General features: G+C 45.5%; 1 long non-coding RNA gene across 1 annotated transcript in view; it reads left to right on the top strand.

Moving 5' to 3' along the window:
- Window positions 1–402: 402 nt before the first annotated feature.
- The window catches only part of LOC122461461, a 42343-nt gene continuing 21251 nt past the window's right edge, over window positions 403–21494 (top strand). Inside the window, exon 1 of the long non-coding RNA XR_006283369.1 lies at window positions 403–461. This is a non-coding gene — a long non-coding RNA (uncharacterized LOC122461461). The remainder of the gene's footprint in view (window positions 462–21494) is intronic.

A 21494-nucleotide genomic window follows, 5' to 3' on the forward strand; every position in this document is an offset into this window, starting at 1 on the left:
GGCCCCACACAGGTGCAGGGGTTCACCCGTGATGCTCATTGTGGGATCAGGTCCTTTACTGCTGCCCCCCTGCATGTTGCTGTCAGATTGAATTCTGCTTACATTTACCTGCCATGTCTCACATTAACTGGACAGCAAGTGTCCCTGAATGTACCATTCTGTTTATCCTTGTTTTTTCCTGCCAATCATCCAAGGTATTGGCTGATAACAATAGGTCCCACAGCTGTAACTTAACAATGGGGGCTCTGTAGGAGGTCACTGTTGTATTCTACCTTTATTCTGTGAATTAATTTTGCCCCTTTCTGACCCCTAATAACTTCCCCCAGTGCTGGGTTGGTCTCTTACAGGATCTTTGTTTCTGGAGCTGTCCCTTTAAATTGAGCAGAGCCAAGCAGTTGCAGCCCTAAAGTGGCCATTTTGCAACAGGCTGCTGCCAGCTGCACCTTTCTCTCATCCAGTAGGTAAGAACTTGTAATGCTTTCCTTGAGTTTTCCTTCTCTTATTGCTGAGGAAATGGGACAATGTCTTGGGTGCACGTAGTGCATAACAGCTTAAAGGATCCCAGAGCAATTTACAAATTAATATGTGTACAAAACCCTCACCCCTACAGAGAAAGCACTGCACCCTCTTGAAATACAGCCACATCTAGTGTTGAATGTAGCTATTATTTCAACAGTATAAGGCAGCAGCCTACAATGACTGAAGCCAAGTTGTCAAGAAGTGTACTTTAGTCAATTGAAATTGAAGAGGGGATACGTAAACAGAATGGTATTAGCAGTTGGTAAATTACATTCATAACTTCTTGTCTCGGTAAAATATGTTTTACTGAAGCGAGAGAGTGCAGGGAAGTAATTTCAAGGCTGTTGCTGTGTTAATAGGAATTTGCCAGTTTGCAGTAGTGACTTGGAGACCTTTTATGAATTAGTGAGTTTTGCCAACTAGCCAATGAACAGACAATAAAAATACCCAGGGTCACTCATCGCACAATGTATGTTGTTCATCTATTTTTGTAGCTTAGCTTTGATTATTTATGCTCTTTCCTAGTATAACAATCAATGTGTTGTAGTGTGTTTGGTAAAAGTGGTGGATTCTCTGGCATGAGTGACCTGGCTACAATATCTACTATTAAATCTTTTGTCAGAGGGGCAGAGAGCCAGGAGCTTTTTGTGCAGATTATTAAGTGCAGTTTAGCAAGGGTCGATTTACATAATATTTTTCAGAGCTTCAGTGGAAAGCCAAAAAGGATCCCTAAGGATCCCATATCTTCAGTCAAATTATTTTCTAATACAAACCCTACCTCCCCCAACCCCCTTTATACCATTGAGAACACCACAAGGCCTGTCCTGGGATATTCCAGCTGTTCAGCTCAGATTTGCAACTGTCCGGAGTGAGGATTACAAGAATAATAATTACTTGTATTTTGGTATTGCCTGGAGACCCCCCAGCCCAGAACAGAGCCTCATTGTGCTAGGAACTGTACAGATGCACGGTGAAGGATGGTCCCGGCACCAAATAATTTACTATCGGTGTAGACCAGGCAGACAAAGGATGGAATGGGAAACAAAGACACAGAGAGATGAAGTGACTTCCCTCTGTCACTGACCTGCTGTGTGGACTGAGCCACCAACACCTCAGGCTTCCTGAGACCCAGTCTAATGCCCTATCCACATGCTGCCTCTCAAACACGTGAGACCTGCAGTTGTACTGAGCGGGATATCATAAGAATATAGGGCCAAGGACTGGAAAGGACCTTCTGGGTCACCATCTCCAGTCCCCTGCCATCATAAGCAACTCCGTCACAAGAATCCTATTACAAACGTATCAGTCTGCGCCTTCAAACTAGTTAGGTTGTTTGCACCCACTGTTCCTATTGGGAGGCTTTTCCAGGACCTCCCTCCTCTGAGGATTAGAAACCTTCTTCAAATTTCCAATCTCAGTTTATTCATGGCCAGTTTATTCTCATTTGTTCTTGTACCAACAGTGTCCTTTGGCTTAAATAGCTAATAGATAGTGGAGCTTATCCATCTCCATGCTACCTTGTGCCCCTGCTTGCTCTTTGCTCATTTAGAGTAGCACGCTTCCATCTCCCCACGACAACACTCAGACATGTCAGGTGGCCACAGAAATCAGAAGGAAGCCTCGTTTGAGAGATACTGGCCAAAGAAGAAGAAGTCAGGTTTAAAAAGCAGAAGCAGCTGAGTAAGTTTGTGATCTAGGGGTACTGGACTATGACTCAGAAAAACTGAATTCCATTCCTGGCTCTGCCACTAACCTCCTGAGTGACCTTGGGCAAGTTACTGCCCCTCTCTGTGCCTCAGTTTCCCCTCCCATCTTTTGTCTATTTAGGTGATACGTTCTCTGGTGCAGAGACTCCCTCTTACTTCCTCTTTGTAGACCCTGTAAGTGCTACTGTAATACAAATAATTAAGAATACTAATATTGGGTTAAAATGTTTGACTATGTGGACTATCCCAGTGCAGAGGCAAGAGAGGTTGCATGCTCTCCCCCACAATTTCCTCTCCTGTAATATAGGGATTTGCTATCTGATAAATGGTGAATTTCCTCTGGGGCCATGGTAGACCTGAGAACCGTACTGCTCTGAACTGATCTGAGATTCTGTGCCTATAAGTATTTACTCATGTAAGTAAGGACACTATAAAGATAGTTTTTGCAAGTGATACCAAATATTTTAGTTGTCAGATCAGAAAGAAACGTGGTTATGTTGTGCCTATGAGCGATTAGACCTGCCTGCAGATGACCCTCAAGTATCATTTTTCTCTCTCACTATGGGTTTACTACACCACTATGTCTGACTTCCTGGTGTGGTGGTGGGGCTGCAGGTACTGGGAGACTGGGCAGTTGCTTCCAATTTTCTGCTGAATTTGTTGTTTTGACAGAAATAAGACTTCATTAAATAATTGTGACATAATTGCACTTCCTGATTTTAATTATGGTGCTAGCATTAGGCATCTTCCAAATTTCCAAACAATAAATTGAGGGATGTTGGCTAGATCCCAGATTACATGTGCTTCTGTGCTTAGTTTTCTCCATGTTTCCTGGCTGCGTTGACAGATTCCAAGATCTGCCTACCAGGTGAGTGAATTTGGCATTCCAGAATTCTCAGACATCAGCCAAGGCCCAGAAGATCTGGGAGAAGAACACCACATTAAGCAGAAACCTGACACAACTTGGAAAAAGGGGTCCAGCTGGCTTTAAGCCACCCTTTGCATTTCCCCAATCTGGGGGATTGCGGAAGCTGATCTAAATTATGCTCTGCTGCAACGGCCCCTAAAGAGCCATTCCACAGCAGGGGACTGCAAGCATAGGGGCATGCTGGGGAAATGCTGGACATGGGGATGTAGTGCAGGGCTGTTATTGTTAAGGATGCTGATGGATCTGTGCTGATGGATCTGGTTAAGGGAAAATGTGATGGTCAGATGCAATTTCTGAGTGACTTCTTAGAAAAAGAAATAGAGAGGCAGGAATTAAATCCTCAAACAGATGGGCCACACTCAAACTCGCACAGGTGCTCTCTACTATGATTTCTGGGGGGTCATCCTAAGCCAATGGTTCTCAAACAGGGGTACGCATACTCCTGGGAGTACGCGGAGGTCTTCCAGAGGGTTCGTCAACTCCTCTAGATATTTGCCTAGTTTTACAACAGACTACATGAAAAGCACAAACTAAAATTTCATACAATGACATGTTTATACTGCTCTATATACTATATCACTGTTTCTCAACCCTGGGGGGTAGTGGGGGGGGGTCGCAATTTATTTTATAATTATGTGATAAAAATGAGAAAGTAAGTGATTTTTCACCAGTAGTGTGCTGTGACACTTTTGTATTTTTATGTCTGATTTTGTGAGCACATAATTAAGTGAGGTGAAACTTGGGGTCCGCAAGACAAGTACGCCTCCTGAAAGAGGTACAGTAGTCTGGAAAGGTTGAGAACCACTCTCCTAGGCTTCCTGGACAGTGAGAGAATCGAGGAGGAGTTCTTCCTCGTTTTCCTACAGCATCAGTATAAACTAAACTTGCCAGCCAAACCTTTACCACTTTCCGAGACCCTTTTGTAGCCCTGCCAGGGGTGTATTCTGGACCTGACACGTACGGAAACTGCTCTAGCACCTCTCTTTGTCAGGGCTAACACAGGAGCAGGGAGCTGCTCCATCCCAGCTGTTCCAATGCAGCAAAAGTACCTGGGCTTTTGTACACAGAAGCTCTGCAGACAGTGTTATAAAAAGTCAGGTGGCAGTCTTCAGATTAGTCAATATTAGCAATGGAAAATCCAGCACCTACAACAGCGCCAGCATCCTCCCTGCTCTGTCCTTAATTCCAATTAACAATGCAGCTGTAGCTCCTCCAGCAGCAAAGACAGCCCCAAACAAACTATCCCAACCTTGCAGAGCAAGACAGTTCCCAATCGATGTGGTATAAAATGTTCAGGGCAACCTTTCTGAGAACTGCAAGCAAAATAAATACCCAAGAATGATTCTTTGTCATGCTCTGGATTAATTTAGGCCACTATTTATGCCATTCTTCCCCAACCTCTGGAAACTCAGACATAACTGGAATGGATTTTTCTAGATAATGTGGTATGAGCATAGCCTTATGTATGGTGCATATTACGCTCTATTGCCATGTCCTGACTTCATGGCTCATTAAAGTCAGGAGGTCCAGGGAAAGGCTGGCTAAGGCCTTGTCTACACTACGAGAGTAAGTCGACCTAAGTTACGCAACTCCAGCTACGTGACTAACATAGCAGGACTCGACGTAGCTTAGGTCGACTTACTGCGGTGTCTACGTTATGCTGGGTCAACGGGAGACACTCTCCCGTCGACTTACCTTATGTTTCTCGTTCCGGTGGAGTACCGGAATTGACGGGAGAGTGATTGGCAGTTGATCTAGTGGGTCTTCACTAGACCCGCTAAATCAACCCCGGTGCATCGATCGCCACAGTGTTAATCCCCGGTAAGTGTAGACATGCCCTAAGACAGAAGACAATAGGCCAAAAAAGAATGTGAAGATCAACTAGCCAAAGATTTAAAAACGAACAGCAAAAAGTTTAAATACATCAAAAGCAGGAACCCTGCCAAACAATCAGTGGGGTCACTGGATGACCGAGGTGCTAAAGGAGCACTCAAGGAAGAAAAGGCCATTGCAGAGAAGCTAAATGAATTCTTTGCACTGATCTTCATTGCAGAGGATGTGAGGGAGATTCCCACACCTGAGTCATTCTTTTTAGTGATAAATCTGGGGAACTGTCCCAGATTAACAGGTTGGTTGAGGTGGTTTTGGAACAAACTGATAAATTAAACAGTAGCAAGTCACCAGAACTATAAAGTATTCTCCCAAGAATTCTGAAGGAATTCAGATATGAAATTGCAGAACTACTAACTGTGGTATGTAACCTATCATTTAAACCAGCTTCTCTACCAGATGATTGGAGGATAGCTAATGCAACACCAATTTTTAAAAAAGGCTCCAGAGGCAATTCTGGCAATTATAGACCAGTAAGCCTAACTTCAGTACAGTACCAGGCAACTGTAGTAAAGAACAGAATTATCAGACACACAGATGAACACAATCTGTTGGGGAAGAGTCAACCTGGCTTTTGTAAAGGGAAACCATGCCTGAGCAATCTATCTGCATTTTTTGAGGGGGTCAACAAACATGTGGACATGGATGATCCAGTGGATACAGTATACTTGGACTGTCAGAAAGCCTTTGACAAGATCCCTCACTGAAGGCTTTTAAGCAAAGCAAGCAGTCCTTTGTTAAAAGATAGTTTATTCCTACCCATTGTTTTCTATCAGTTTTCACAATGGAGAGAGATAAATAGTGGTATGCCCAAGGAATCTATACTGGGACCACTGCTGTTCAACATATTCTTAAATTATCTGGAAAAAGGGATAAATAGTGAGGTGGAAAAATGTGCAGATGATACAAATTACTCCAATCCAAAGCAGACTGTGAAGAGTTACAAAAGGATCTCACATAACTGGGTGACTAGGCAACAACATGGCAGATGAAGTTCAGTGATGATAAATGCAAAGTAATGCACATTAGAAAACATAATCCCAGCTACACATACAAAATGATGGGATCTAAATTAGCTGTTATTGCTCAAGAAAGAGATCTTGGAATCATTGTGGACAGTTCTCTGAAAACATCTGCTCAATGTGCAGCGGCAGTAAAAAATCTAACAGAATGTTAGGAACCATTAGGAAAGGGATAGATAATTAGATAGAAAATATCACAGTGCCACTATATAAATGCATGGTACATCTACACCTTGAATACTGTGTGCAGTTCTGGTCATCCTATCTCAAAAAAGATGTATTAGAATAGAAAAAGGTACAGAGAAGGGCAACAAAAATGATTAAGGATATGGAACAGCTTCCATGTAAGGAGGGATTAAAAAGACCGGGACTTTTCAGCTTAGAAAAGAGACAACTAAGAGGGGATATGATAGAGGTCTATAAAATTGTGACTGATGTGGAGAAAGTGAATAAGGAAGTGTAATACTTCTTCTCATAACACAAGAACCAGGGATCACTCAATGAGATTAATAGGCAGCAGGTTTAAAACAAACAAAAGGAAGTACTTCTTCATACAGTGCAGTCAACCTGTGGAACTCATTGCCAGGAGATGTTGTGAAGGCCAAAACTATAACAGGATTAAAAAAAAATAGATACATTGATGGAGGATAGGTCCATCAGTGGTTATTAGCCAATATGGTCAGGGATGCAATCCCACGCTCTGAGTGTTTCCAGTCTCTGACTGCCAGAAGATGGGAGTTGATGACGGGATGGATCACTGGATGTTTGCCTGTTCTGTTCATTCCCTCTGAAGCACCTGGCATTGGTTACTGTTGGAAGACAGCATACTGGGCTAGACGGACCATTGGCTGTTCTTATGTTCTTCTCTAGTTCCTTTTTATTAGGGAAATTTGGGGGGGGGGGAATTTCTCTCTGTTAAAACTTCACAAATTTAGGCTGTGCATATAAGACACTGATCACCACTGGGTTATTGCAGTAGTCATTGTAGGGAACTTCACTCAACCCAGTCAAAACCTTTTCTGAATATTGCCATATGTGACTATTTAAAAGTTCAAATTGAGGCAAGTACTTTTACAGATCTCCTCACATTGTCTGCACATGTTCTTCCTCTGATAAAAACCTACCTGATCTCTACTAAAGTGTTTCTCAATGTAACACCACACTCTACTCACTGAATCATTTAATAGAAGGTTAAGATCTGTGCACAGTAATAATAGGAATTGCAGTTAGCATCCATATTATCTAGTCCTACTATCATGAGAACTAATGACAATGTTTGTTCTGTACATATTTTATGGGAGTTTGGTTCTCGTTAGGGCTTCATCATTTTATGCTCTGATTAAAGCTGGGACACCAGACTTTAGTGGAGCCTTGCAAAATTCTGCTAGTAAGCCAGCTGGCTCAGTAGCTTGCCTTGAGATGTTTTATAACTAACTGGCATTCACCTAAAGTTATTTTTCATTCCAGCATGACTTTATCATCTTTGGGTAGTTTAGTTAGGGTTAATATTTTGTTTAAAAAGAGATTCCACTTTGGATACAGACTGGTAGAGGTGAAAAGGATCTTGTTTAAAAAAAATCAAAACAAGATACTCGAGGGAATTCCCTGTAATGGGATGTAGGAGGTGGGAATGAGTAGTAGGACAGACAGTAGGATAATGACTCGTGACAGGTTCTCTAAGGAGCAATATTACAGCAGATTGTGTGCTCAAAGAGGGAATTTTGATCTGTAATAAGGTACAAATAAGAAGTACATTAGAAAGCAGGCTAGCAGCAGCCCAGAATAAGAACTGCAAAGTTGCATTTATTTATAATTATACTTAAAACAGTGTTTAAGTTTACAGACAACAATCCCACTTCTTTGGAGGATTTTGGTTAAAATCAATTGGGATATTCTGCTCTAAGCAGAAAACTGTCTCTTATCCTAGGGATTCTCAGCTAGCCAAGGCTGAAACCATGTGGAAAATTAGAGGTTTGTGGAAGAAAGGGTAGGATAGTGACCTTGGATATGCGTGTGGATGGGGGAGTGATATTTAGCTGTTCTAAGCTCACACTGGCTTGGGGTCTGATTTTTAGGGGTGCTGAGCACAGAGAGATCCCGCTGGCTTCAAATGGAGTGGTAGGTACTGAACACTTCTAAAAACAGGCCCTACCCTGCATGTCTTGTGCAACCAAGTCACTGGGAATTTGGGGTACATGAAAAATGCAGGATCAGCCCCTAAATACTATTTTCTGCACAGTAAGAAAGAGGAGCTGTTGGTCAACTTAGTGTCATGATGTTGTTTATTTAATGGCCTGATTCTGCCACCCTTATTCACGTTGAATATTCACTACTCAGACACTAGTTCTTTTGGGGCTACTTACAGAGTAAGGGACTATTTGACTTAAGTGTAGAGGAATGGTGCCCTGAAGGAGCAGCATTGGTGTTATTAGTGATTATTTGTACTGCCCATAGCACCTGGGAGCCCTAGCTCTGGAGCAGGACCCCATTGTGCTAGGTACTGTACTAACACAGAACAAAAAGCCAGTCCTTGCCCCACAGAGCTTTGCGCCATACAAATGCTTTAAGATGGATGCACTATGAAGTATGTGTATAACAAAGTTTAGCTGCCCTGCTGTAGCATCAGCTTTGCCTTCGCTGCTAAATAAGGTATATTTTTTACCTTAGGGAACTTTCACTCAGGGTCCATGATAGCTAAATCCAGTTTATATTGGGGCTGTCAAGCAATTAAAAAAATTAATCACGATTAAAAAAATGAATTGCGATTAATTGTGCTGTTAAACAATAATAGAATACCATTTATTTAAATATTTTTGGATGTTTTCTACATTTTCAAATATATTTATTTCAATTACATCACAGAATACAAAGTGTACAGTGCTCACTTTATATTTTTATTACAAGTATTTGCATTGTAAAAAAACCCCAAAAGAAATAGTATTTTTCAGTTCACATAATACAAGTACTGTAATGCAATCTCTTTATCATGAACGTTGAACTTACAAATGTAGAATTATGTAAAAGAAAAACTGCATTCAAAAATAAAACAATGTAAAATTTTAGCGCGGGGGTGGGCAAACTACAGCCACCAGCCGTTTAATCTGGCCCTCGAGCTCCCACTGTGGAGCGGGGTTTGGAACTTGCACTGCTCTGGCACTCCAGCTGGGTAGCAGGGTTGGGGGCCACTCACATGGCTATGGCCCTCTCTGGCTCCTACGCATAGGGGCAGCCAGAGGGGGCTTTGGTCTGCATGCTGCCCCCACCCCAAGCACTGCCCCCGCAGCTCCCATTGGCCTGGCACCACTGCCAATGGGGAGCTGCAGGGCCGGTTTCTGCAGATGGAACAGTGTGCAGAGCCACCTGGCTGCACCTCCATGAAGGAGCCAGAGAAGGGACATGCCTCTGCTTCTGGGAGCTGCTTGAGGTAAGCACCACCCGGATCCTGCACCCCTGAGCCTCCCCCCATGCTCCAACCCCCTGCCCCAGCCCTGATCCTCCTCCTGCCCTCCAAACCCCTTGATCCAAGCCCACAACACCCTCCTGCACCCCAAACCTCTCATCCCCAGCCCCACCCTGGAGCCCTCACACCCCAACCCCCTGCCCCAGCCCTGATCCCCTCCCACCCTCCAAACCCCTCGATCCCAGCCCGGAGCACCCTCCTGCACCCCAAACCCCTCATCCCTGACCCCACCCCAGCATCTGCACCCCCAGCCAGAGCCTGCACCCCTTCCTGCACCCCAATCTCCTGCCCCAGCCCTGATCCCCCTCCCGCCCTCTGAACCCCTCGGTCCCAGAACGGTGCACCCTCCTGCACCCCAAACTCCTCATCCTCAGCCCCACTCCAGAGCCCACACCCCCAGCCGGAGCCCTCACCCCACCCACACCCCTGCTGCAGCCCGGAGCCCCATCCTGCACCTGAGCCCCACCCCAGAGCCCGCACCCCCAACCAGAGTCCTCACCCCCTCTTGCACCCCAACCCCAATTTTGTGAGCATTCCTGGCCCTCCATACAAATTCTATTACCAGATGGGGCCCGCAGGCCAAAAAGTTTGCCCACCCCTGTTTTAGAGCCTACAGGTCCAGTCAGTCCTACTTCGTGTTCAGCCAGTTGCTCAGACAAACAATTTGCAGGAGATAATGCTGCCCACTTCTTGTTTACAATGTCATCTGAAATTGAGAACATTCTCAATTTAATGTAAACAAGAGAGGCATTCTCATGGCACTATTGTAGCCAGCGCTGCAAGATATTATTTACCTGCCACATTCGCTAAAGATTCATATGTCCCTTCACACTTCAACCACCATTCCAGGGGACATGCTTCCATGCTGATGATGCGTTCAGTTCGATAACCATCCAGAGCTGTGCAGACCGACACCTGTTCATTTTCATTATCTGAGTCAGATGCCACCAGCAGACGCTTGATTTTCTTTTTTGGTGGTTCGGGTTCTGTAGTTTCCGCACCGGAGAGTTGCTCTTTTAAGACTTCTGAAAGCATGCTCCACACCTCATCCCTCTCAGATTTTGGAAGGCACTTCAGATTCTTAAACCTTGGGCCGAGTGCTGTAGCTATCTTTAGAAATCTCACATTGGTACCTCCTTTGCATTTTGTGAAATCTGCAGTGAAAGTGTTCTTAAAGCGAACATGTGCTGGGTCATCATCTGAGACTGCTATAACATGAAAATGGCAGAATGTAGGTAAAACAGACCAGGGGACATACAATTCTCCCCCAAGGAGGTCAGTCACAAATTTAATTAATGCATTATTTTTTAATAAAAAGAAAAGGAGTACTTGTGGCACCTTAGAGACTAACAAATTTATTTGAGCATAAGATTTTGTGAGCTACAGCTCACTTCATCCACTTCATGCATCCGATGAAGTGAGCTGTAGCTCACGAAAGCTTATGTTCAAATAAATTGGTTAGTCTCTAAGGTGCCACAAGTACTCCTTTTCTTTCTGCGAATACAGACTAACACGGCTGCTACTCTGAAACCTATTTTTTTAATGAGTGTCATCAGTGTGGAAGCATGTCCTCTGGAATGGTGGCCGAAGCACGAAGGGGCATATGAATGTTTGGCATATCTGGCATGTAAATACCTTGCAACGCCCACTACAAAAGTGCCATGCAAATGCCTGTTCTCACTTTCTGGTAACATTGTAAATAAGAAGAGGGCCGCATTATCTCCTGTAAATGTAAAGAAACTTTTTTGTCTTAGCCATTGGCTGAACAAGAAGTAGGACTGAGTGGACTTGTAGACTCTGAAGTTTTACAGTGTTTTGTTTTGAGTGCAGTTATGTACCAAAAAAAAAAATCTACATTTGTAAGTTGCACTTTCACGACAGAGATCGCACTATAGTATTTGTATGAGGTGAACTGAAAAATACTATTTCTTCTGTTTATCATTTTTACAGTGCAAATATTTGTAATAAAAAATAATATACACTTTGATTTCATCTATAACAATAGATATGAAAATGTAGAAAAACATCCAAAATATTTAATAAATTTCAATTGGTATTCTATTATTTAACAGTGCAATTAAAACTGTGATTAATCCCGATTAATTTTTTTTAGTTAATCGCATGAGTTAACTACGATTAATCAACAGCCCTAATTTATATATAATGCTTATTGTATTCACATTGCTTTATGGTTGCGAAGTATGGGTACTGACAAAACATATGGGGCAAAAGCTGCAAACATTTGAAACAAGGTCCCTTTGCCAAATCCTAGGTGTGACAAGGTTAGATAGACTAGAAAGGATGACCTCCATAGATTAAAAGTGCAGTATGACCACAGTCCTCAAAATGTGCCAGAATGACCCCATACCAACTACTTACAATTGTTCTGTAAGAAAGAGTGCATGGAGAGAAAGGCCATGGACAATCAAGGAGATGTCCAAGGTATAACTTGGTATATAAAACCATCCAGGCAACCCCCAACAGGTTCAAACGGGAGCTCAAAACAGATGTGGATGGAATCTGCTCATAAACCTCAGTGTTGCGGGAAAGCAATAAATGAATGCGCATGAGCTATCCTGAGGTAAAAACCCAGTGAAGATCAACTACTTTAGTTTTACCATGAGGTAAACAAGTCAAAGTCAACCCCAGGTGGCGGGTTAGTGGTGACCTCACCCAATTTACTACATGGTAAAACTAAACTGTCTTGTCTTCAGTGTGTTTTACCTTGGGATAGCTCATATACAGGGTATATATTTCAGGGTAATTAAGGTACATGAAGAAAAGGAGGACTTGTGGCACCTCAGAGACTAACACATTTATTTGAGCATAAGCTTTCGTGAGCTACAGCTCACTTCATCGGATGCATGAGTTATCCCAAGGTGAAAACACAGTGAAGACAAGAGACTTTTGTTCTACCATAAGGTAAATTAGGTGAGGTCAGCACTATACCACCACTTGGGGTTGACCTTGCTTTGTTGACCTCATAGTAAACCTAAAGGGGCTGGTATTCCCTGTGTTTTTACCTCAGGATAGCTCATGCACACTATTTACCCTGAGTTAATAAATATATCTTCTTTTTAGCAGTGAAGACAAGGCCATAGATGGAAGTCGAACAGGGCAAGGAGCACTGAATCAACCATCTGCAATAAAGAAACTATATGGGGTTCCTTCAGAGACATTAAGCACAGAGCCACATTGTGCTCAGCGACCCATGAAAGCCGAGAGGAGGTCGCGGCACTGTTCAGTGGAATGATTGAAGTTAGGATTTTGCCTCCTCCAGTCATAATAACGGAGGTGGTTCTTACAGGCCAGGCCTTTGAGTGAGTGCCCTATAATAAGAGGATTTCACAGAAGGGGCTTTACAGCTGCTAGGAGACAAGTGTTATTAAAGGGGACAGAGCTCTAATAAGAGCCTGGCTGCTGGGTCAGAGGGTGTGTCTCTGCCCTTCCAGAAAGGACAAAATGAATGGCTTGAGGGCTCCAGTGCTCACACAGCTACAGAGAATGGTGAAATGAGGCTGGCTAACCAAGGAGCCTACTTCACACATACTTGGGGGGGGGGAGGAAAAGTGGAGGGGGAAGGAGGGAATGGATCAGTTTTCATCTCCATCCACAGGCTTGTGAGCACTAGTTACCTGTGGTACAAAGGGCATGGCTTCTTTGCTGCTCATAAAAGAATAACACAACAATATTCTTTCACAATACCCAGCTTTAAAGGAAGGGGTCCATAATTTGGTGGATGAGGGTAGTTATTCCCCTGGACAGATGTGCGCTAATTCTTGACCAGTTTTACGCACTTTTCAGGGGCAGAGCCCTATGTACAGAATTCTGATGGTGCTGTTCTGTGCTCCTGCATTGCCAAAAGCTACCATTTCACCTCCATCACTCCTTTCTGAGTGCCAGAGTCATTGCAGCGTCTGAGGGGTCCAGTCCTCGGAGGGAACTCTAGGGCAAGCAGCACAAAATCCCTTTCCCAACCAGCCTTGAAGCACAATGCTAGGGAAAATCAGATGCACAACATACTTGTCCCATTGAACCACCCAGAAGATTTTTAAGCCTTTCCATTGGGATGTGGGTGAAAACAGAAGCGGAGCATCAGCAAAAATCAAAGAAAGCCTTGACAAGTTTTATAAACCTAGGCACCATATGGGGTTGGCTGGGATCTACCTGTTTTACAGCCATGGAACTGCACTCTTTCTTCCAGATCCAAGGTCAAACTCCACTCACCTTACTCATGTGGGCAGCCCTGGGTACCGTACCCCTGCCTGGCCCCTCCTCACTTCACCAAAGGCATTTCTAGGAGTTTTGCGCTGGTTTAGTGCTGTCACACCCAACACAATAAGAGCCGCCCAATGCCCACCAGGGCTGAGTCTTGCCCCACACCTGGACTCTAGCCACGGCTGAGTTAAACGTGGGCGGGGGGACAGGGGTTGCCTTTTTTCACCCCACGTGAGTTTGTGGAGCTCCTAGGAGGCTTTGAAAACAGCTTGCCTTTCCTGATTTCACTGGGGCCGCTGGACATGTCTCCGCCAGGGTCTTATCGCCTCCTCCTGGGCAGCTTGAAAGGGGGGTGGGGGATATGGGGGAAATAGACAAGACAGGAAAAGATCCGAGCTGTTACTATGGGGTGGGGGTGGGGGATTAATCCTGGGAGCGGGGCAGCTTAAAGAGGGCCATCTAGGCAAGCCACCTAGGCCGCCTGCCCCAAGCCTAGGGCAGGGCTGGCGGAGGGGCGCCCCACCAGCGGCAGGGCACCTTTGCTTCTCGGCTCTGGCTCCAGCGCTCCGCAGGGGCTCAGGGCTGCGTGCCTGCAGATCAGATCCCGCTGGGGCTCGGAGTAAGCGGCCCCCTGCCCTGCCCCGGTGCCTGGCGCCCAGCCCGCCCGCCCCTTACCTCAGCGCCCGGGGCGGCGGCGATCAGCAGCAGCAGGAGCAGCGGGGCCAGCCGCCGGCCGGGAGAGCCGCGCGGGGCGGCCATCCTGCGCTCCTGCTCCATGGGAACAAGGCAGCGGCGGCGGCAGCCCGGAGGCAGCCGCAGTCGCCTGAGCGCAGCCCTGCATGGCTGGGTAATTAATGACTTTCCAACCTGTTTGGTGGCTGGGCGCCCGCAGCTCCGCGGGGCCCTGATTGACACAAGCCGACCTGAGCCACCCGCAGCCCGGGGAGGGCGGGGGCCACGTGCCCCTGCCCCTGCCCCGCATTCCTCCCAGGCTCGGGGAGGTTTGGGACGCAGACAAAGGAAGCCAAACCCGGCGCAGCAGGATCCCTGCCCCTCCCCTCCGCAGCCCCGGCTCCCTCCAGCCAGGGCTTGGGGACAGGCCAGGACCAGCACCCCCTCCCCAAACTGTGTGTCTGAGAATCCGGATCCACATCGGATCAGGCCACTCCGCATTGCCTGACCCCTTCCGCCCAGGACAGCCTGGCTCCCGCTGGCAGATGTCCCTGAATGAAGGAAGTAGGCAAGTGTGGTAGTTATAGCCCCACTTTGCAGCTAGGGAAACTGAGGCACGGGGCAATTAAGTCTGGGCAGGGCTGGGAAGAGAATCCCAGTCTGGTGACCATATTGTTCACCCTTAAAAGAAGGGTCACTTTGGTGGTGACAGTGCTTGAAGATTGTGAAATGGTCCCACTGAAGATCAAAGGGCATCCTGGTGCTGGTGTCTGGACTCAGGGCACCACAGGCATATTTCTGTGCATAAAGGCTTTTTCCTGGTAACTGAGTCTGGTCTGCACCTAGGGTGGATGCAGTTATAAGGTGCCTTATATTGGTACAGCTTATTCCCCTTCCCATACAGGAATAAGGTTTATACCGGTATAGGAACCCTTAAACCCCTATAATTGGGCGCTGTTGTACTGCATAGTAGTATGGCTAAAGAGGTAACAACTTCCTAGTGTAGACAAGACCCGAATGAATTTACTGTGAAACACTGAACAAGTGGCATGAACGTTCACTTTGAGCAAAGGAACAGCTTTGATCTTGTCTCCTCTGATTCCTCCTTTCACTCCAGACACTGATCATCACACTGACCACTCCTTCCATTGAACTGTTTGTTCCAGGTCAACACAGAGGAATTTCTATTTACTTGTCTCAGACAAACACTTTGGTCTGGTCTACACTGTAGAGTTAGGTCAATACAAGGCAGCTTATGTTGACCCAATTATGAAAGTGTCTGCACTTAAATTTTGCTTCCGCTGATGTAACTGTCCAGCTGTGCTGACTTAATAAGTCCACCTCCGTGAGCGGCGTAGAGTCAGGGTCAATGTAGTTAGGTCAACACAGTGTCAGTGTAGACACTGCGTTGCTTATGCCAACTGATAGTGGCTTTCAGGAGCCTTCCCACACTGACAGTGCAATCAATACAAGCACTCCTGGAGAGGATGCGCAACGCTGACACAAGGAGCAAAGTGTAGACACGCACAAGTGATATAATTACTGCAGTGGCTGTATGCCAACATAAGTTAGGTTGACTTCATTTTGTAGTGTAGACTGGCCTTTTGTAGTTAGAGCTTGTCCACGTGTGAAAGTTGTTTGGAATTATTTTCATCCACGTTAAATGATCCAGAACAACAATTGTTGCGCCAACAATGCATCCACACCACCTTGTTATCCTGGGTTAAGATGCTTCCCTTTGGGATCATCGTGCCCAGAACTGTGTTGTTTTGAATTAAGCATTCAGCATTCTTTGCAGAAATCCTATGGTGCAATCCTCCACTGCTAGGCTCTGTGCTGTGGGATTTTTGTCACTGTGAGATACTTGCTGGAAGGCACTGAAGTTCTGAGACTCGGGGTCAAACTAATTCCCATGATTTCTCTCCTGTCATCCCATCATTCATCTGGCTTTTATGAGCCAGCCCCATTTACAAAGAGCTGTCAGGGAGCATGAAGGAACCACTGCACTCCTGCAGTCCTGATGGTTCTTAATACAAACAGGCTGCCGCCCATATATCTACAGTCATGCAGGATGATACGGGCATCCGACAAGGAGGAGGCTGAAAAAACAAAAGTTTTGACAAATGAAATGAAAAACTGGATATTTTAGGTGTCCAGAAACTTTCCCATTGATTTGAAAGGCTTCCTGCCATCCATTTCTCTGAAGAAAAAGCCACATAAGCAGAGAGTGGGGTGGCAAAGAGTGAGTGCTTGAATTTTGATGGCTATTTTCACTACTTCCACAGAATATGATCACTGAATCTGTCAAAATACAGGAACTTGTTTTTTCCCCAGGGTGGAGCAGATAAGTCTTAAAGCATATTTATTTCCTGAATTTTCCCTCTTTTTCTCCTTACAAAATGTTCACAGGCAGATTTTTTAATATATTCGTTATTCTAAATTATATGTCAATTTCTTCCTTAAAATTCTTTTCCCTCCATGAACAGTTTGCAAGCAGTTCTTGCAAATTCTCCAACTTAGACACTTGCTGTGTGCGGGTTAGTTACAGCAATCTGGTGGTATTGTTTCTGTTCTCTGATTGGATCACTCTAACAGCACAAAATAAGGATTTGCATTGAAATGTGCAATATGAAGTTTGCTTTCAGTGCTTGTTCAGTCTTTCAATTTTGTGCAATTATTCATGTTAACAAAGCTCAACCATTTGCTTGTTGCTGGCAAGTGGACCAGAATAGGTCACAGACATAGCTGAAATAAAACAGTCACAGATGTTTTTTCCATGCTTCACCTATCTGTAGTTCATACCCTTATCCAAACAGGTACTGTGTCCCCTAAAGCCAGATTGGGATTGTGGTAAATCAGGTATGCCCAGATTTTGAGGACAATTCTTCCCACAGTTCGGTGTGTGTTAAGTCTTGTGGGGATGAAAGGATGACCATGTAACTGTAACATTCAGACATAGACTTAATATCTAGGTTAGTTAACATAAGGTCTTCCAGCAGCATGTCACCTTCTAATGCCTTAGTGGGGTTACTGACAAGTGGAGTATGATATTGGTAGATTGAGCATCCCCAAGTGATAAAGGATAACATCTCCTAAAGGCTGGGACATTGCTATGTGGAGCACACCTGGATGATGCACAGCACTCTCTGCAACCTGGTGGGTTTTTTTTATAGGCTTTGATTATTTTTATTTTATTATGTAATTTTATAGAGGGAGCTCAGTGGTTAGGGCACTAGTTTAGGACTTGAGAGACCTGGGTTCAAATCCTTGCTCCACTGCTGATTTCCTGGGTGGCTTTGGACAAGTCTTTCGGTGCCTGTCCGTACAATGGGGATAATAGCAGTGCTCTGCCTCCCTGTGGCATTGTGAGGGTAAATACATTAAAGATTGAGAAGCTCTTTGAGATTATATAAGAGTGTTATGGATTAATGACTGGTTATTTATTGTTGGTTAATTATTTGTATTGTGGCTCTGACTGAGTTTGCAGCCCTGTTCTGCTAAGCACTGTACAAACACATAGTAAGAGACAGTCTCTGCTCCAGGAAGCTTACAAATCCTAAATAGCCAAGATAGACAAAGGGTTGGAGGGGAAACTGAGGCACAGAGAGGTGAGGTTACTTGCCAAAGGTCACTCAGCAGGTCAGTGGCAGAGTTGGGAATAGAACTCAATCTGCAGAGTTCCCATAAAGTGACCTGTCCCCTGAACCATATGTAGCAGCAACTGGATAATAATATCTTGCAGCTTGAAGGGTTATTGATGGCTCATGTCCAGGCCAAAAGACAGTGCACTTCCACCATCAGATGAGGCAGCAGGGAAATGGCCCCATGCCCAGAATGTGAAGAATGGCGTTACAACACTTCCTATAAGGTTGGGTGGTTGGTAGGTAGGTGGCGCATGTCCACATTATGAATGAAAGAAGTTCTAACACAGGGGTGGGCAAACTTTTTGGCCCAAGGGCCACATCGGGGTTGCAAAACTATATGGAGGGCCGGGTAGGGAAGGCTGTGTCTCCCCAAACAGCCTGGCCCCCACTCCCTATCAGCCTCCTCCCACTTCCTGCCTCCTGACTGCCTCCCTCAGAACCCCCGACCCATCCAACCCCCCCTGCTCCTTGTCCCCTGACTGCCCCCTCTTGGGACCCCCGCTCCTAACCGCCCCCGGGAGTCCACCCCCTATCCAACCTCCCCTGCTCCCTGTCCTCTGACTACCCCGACCCCTATCCACATCCCTCCCCTGACAGGCCCCCTGGGGACTCCCACACCTATCCAGCCTACCCTGTCCCCTGACTGCCCCCCCCCAGAACCTCCGCCCCATCCAACCACCCCCTGCTCCCTGACCCCTGACTGCTCCCCGGGACCCCCTGCTCCCCACCTCCTTACCATGCCGGAGCCAGCCACGCTGCTGCGTGCCCAGCAGGAGCAGTGGGCCAGAGCGCTGGTAGCTCAGCACGCTGAGGCTGCGGGGGAAGGGGAACAGCAGGGGAGGGGCTACGAACTAGCCTCCCCAGCTGGGAGCTCAGGGGTTGGGCAGGACGGTCCCGCAGGCCGGATGTGGCATGCGGGCCATAGTTCGCCCACCTCTGTTCTAACATCACAGCTGGGATCACCTAGTAAATCTGTTCTTATGAAGAAACGGAGATTAACTAACTGCATGCCTACCCAGATTATCAGCCCCTTATAACTGGAATCATATGCTGCGGCCTTGCTAAAATCTCACATGGCAAATAGAGCTCTCCATACACACACCCTATATGAGAGTAGATTGTGTGTTCCTGAGCCTGTACAGAAACATTATTGCTAGAGGATTATTTGCTTTCCTGAAGTGATAGAACTGGACCGAACTCAGCTCCTGGGAGTTGTTACAATATAGATATTCAGGCCTGTCTGCAAAGGCCTGTACTTTAAGAATTTAGGTGTATTCTTATCACTTGGCTAGTTAGAGGTATAAAAGAAAGAATCAAAATCACTGTTTGCCGGTGTAAGGTCCTTCTCTTACTGTGACAGTCTGAGGCCCTGTTCTTAGGCTAAGTTCTTTGGCTAAGCAGCAGAGGCAGCCATAAGCTGGGAAGTGGCCGGACACATCCTCACATTCCAAACTAGTCACATTGAAATAAGGTGGTATTGGGCTGTTAGGAATGCAATCCTGTCTTGATAGTGCCTATCACCTCCAGAGAAAGGGAAGTGCCTAGAAGATGTAAAAGGAAATTTAGGTTGATAATTTTCTATCTGGTAAGAACTCACTTATCAATAGACACAGCTGGGAAACTCTTATGTCTTTATAGATGTAGTTGTGAAATCCTCACTTCTGTATTGTTTTGTCATTATAGTTCCCACTTTGCTATTGTTTATTGGCATGGTCTCTGTCTGGTTCTGTGATTGTTTCTGTCTGCTGTATAATTAATTTTGCTGGGTGTAAACTAATTAAGGTGGTAGGATATAATTGGTTAGCTAATCATGTTACAATATGTTAGGATTGATTAGTTAAATTTCAGTAGAATGATTGGTTAAGGTATAGCTAAGAATATTACTATATAAATTAGGGGCAAACAGGAAGTAAGTTGGGATTTGAAAATAAGGAAAAAGGAACTTGTATTTAAGCTTGCTGAAAGTTCACCCCAATAAACATCGAATTGTTTGCGACTTCGGGTATTGTTGCTCTCTGTTCATGCGAGAAGGACCAGGGAAGTGGGAGAGTGAAGGAATAAGCTCTCTAACAAGAGTTCAAATCCTGGCACTTGAGGGATGGAACATAGTCTCCAGATCTGATGCCTTAGGCCCTGATTCTGCAAAGAATGGCTTAACTTTAAGCATGGTAGCAATCTCATCCTATGAAGCACATGCTTAAATGCTAGGCTGAATTGAGGCCTTAGAAAGTGGGAGTAAGAATTATGGCATGAACAAGTGGATTTAACTGCACTGCAATTATTACTGCGTTATTGGGTCTACATTCAGTGGCTCGAAACCAAGATCCTGGAACTACCATCTTGGGAAATATGGGATTATTAACATTGCAGATACATATTACTTTTCCAAACCCCATTTTTTATTGCTCTTCTTCCAATGGCATAGGAAGGCTCTTATTATAAAATGTTTCTGAGGGTCGCTCATCAAGGTTTTGAAGACAAACAGCTATCAGGTAGGTCAGGTGGCCTTTGGGCAGCCCATAAACAGCCAATGGCCTAATACTGCCCTCAGAAGCATGGGTAGCATGCCTGTTGACTTCAGCAGGAGCACCAAGTGAGCATTACAGAGCCCAGGGAGAACGCCTCTGTTTGTTGTGCTTCTGACAGTGCTCACAGAGGGCTGGGTCATACCAGTTGAAAGATCTGCCTCACAAACTGAGGTGGGCTGGACACTGACTCTTCTCTTTCATATGGCCACAGTTGGACCTTAAGGTGTCTTATCCAGTCTAGAGCAGAGGGGGCAGCCATATGAATGGCTGTGGCACCTCCAGGATAAGCATAAATTGGGCAACCCTCTGTGATGTGTCCGATAGTTTGCACCACGCCACAGACACAGTTCAGCGATTCCCTCACTTTCCATCTATGGGGTAAATGTGTGAATCTTCCATGTCAGGGGCAGTTACAGTTTAGAGCTGTCCATATGCACCATGGGGTGGGGAAGCCCAGCACTTGCACAGTTGAGTTGTCAATTCGATTTTTGCTTAGTACATTGGCAGCTACTCCAGCTTCAGACCATCTTCTGTGAATGTCCTTATCTTCTGCAAGGAGGAGTGAGACCGGAAGGGTCGGTGGTGAGGGGGATGATCTAGGTCATGGTGGAGCAGTAGCGTGGTATTTGCCATGGTCTTTACGTACTCCCCAACTGTCGCAGCATCTCGTCAGATATTTGCCAGCGCAATGTCAGCCAATACCGATAGCCATGGAAGTGGCGTTGGTGGGAGGATGCCACTAATTATGCAAAGAGCGGCATTAATTTCAATGCCCACTAAGGTAGTGTGTGGGCTTCCATTCCAAACTGTGGCATGGTATCCTGCTGTGGAATGGACCAAGGCTGGTGATGGTATTTGGAGCATGCAGGCGTCGCTTCCCCATGATGTTCCCGCAAGCTTCTGTATG

This window comes from Chelonia mydas, chromosome 8 (assembly GCF_015237465.2).
Source record: "Chelonia mydas isolate rCheMyd1 chromosome 8, rCheMyd1.pri.v2, whole genome shotgun sequence".
NCBI classification, from domain to species: Eukaryota; Metazoa; Chordata; order Testudines; family Cheloniidae; genus Chelonia; species Chelonia mydas.